The following is a 1,218-nucleotide window of genomic DNA, read 5'->3' as shown; positions in this document are numbered from 1 at the left end:
ATGTTGTTTAATAGTCCATTAAAATAGTCCATTAAAATATTCTCTAAAGTGTTACTACAAGAATAAGTCAAACATATTGCTGTAAAATCATACAAGCCTTGATTAAGCAAAACTATCCAAACATGAAGTTATTGGTTCCTACATTAACCTGCATCTAGGACTGCATGCTTCCTAAAGCATGTTTCCCTCTCTCTACCTGGGTGTTCTTCAATTCACAGCACATCCAAGGGACAGTTTGCTATTCTCAAAGACTCAAACTCTGTTGCTTTTCCGTGTTCTTTGCATTTGGGGAACCAAAAGAAGTCTGAGGGAGTGAGATCAATGCTGTAGGATGGGGTAAGGTGCTCCCCACCAAATTGTCAAAGGACAGTCCCTGGTAATTGTGAAGAATAAGGAGTGCATTATTGTAATGAAGAATAGATTCTTTGGCATGGCACACTTTTTCTGAATTCCTTCTCACCAATGCAATTTTCAATTTTAACCTCCATAATTGGCCCATGTCCTTCAAGAGAAACTCACCAAAAGATCCTTTTGGAATTCCAAAAAACAGTTGCCATGACCTTCTGAGTGAACCTCTCGGCTTGAATTTAACTGGACCATCAAATCCCTTTGGAAACCATTGCATTTTTTTTTCAGACACTACAATAATGAAGGCTTTACTCCACCCGTGTCATTGTGGTCCACTCTACTTTGGGGAGGCAACTTTCCCCCAGTGATGCTTTGGGTGTCTTCTGACCTGAGGAGCACTATCTCTGACCATCTCTGCTTCTGTTCATTTCCTTTTCAGGAACTGAAAACGTTTCAACGCTATCCATAGAGTTTTCAATGGCTAGTCTTCTGAAGTAGACAGTTGATTCTTTCTTTGTCTTCTGTTCTTAGTCTGCAAGCTCTGCTCGATCACTGGGGGTGACCCTGGTGATGTTTGAAACACCAGTACCATAGCTTTCAGAATTACTGCAATACACAAACCACCAGACGACAAAATGACAGAGAAGTGGTGAGAGTAAAGTCCTCAGGAACTCCATTGGCTGAGGGTGCATGGCTCAAAATGAGAAGAAACAGCCGGAAAGAATCTGCTAATAATTGGAGCTTGAAATTCCTAAAGTATGAACCCAGGAATTTTGGAGCTTGTTAAGAATGAAATAGAATGGATAAAAATCATCATTCTAGATTTAATGAGCCGAAGTGGACTTGCATTGGCCATTTGAATCAGAAAAA

The sequence above is a fragment of the Echinops telfairi genome, unplaced genomic scaffold (genome assembly GCF_000313985.2).
Source record: "Echinops telfairi isolate 266 unplaced genomic scaffold, ASM31398v2 ScPeMD7_2;HRSCAF=8, whole genome shotgun sequence".
Classification (NCBI taxonomy): Eukaryota; Metazoa; Chordata; class Mammalia; order Afrosoricida; family Tenrecidae; genus Echinops; species Echinops telfairi.
The sequence above is the reverse complement of the archived record's forward strand: the minus strand, read 5'-3'. Positions refer to the sequence as shown.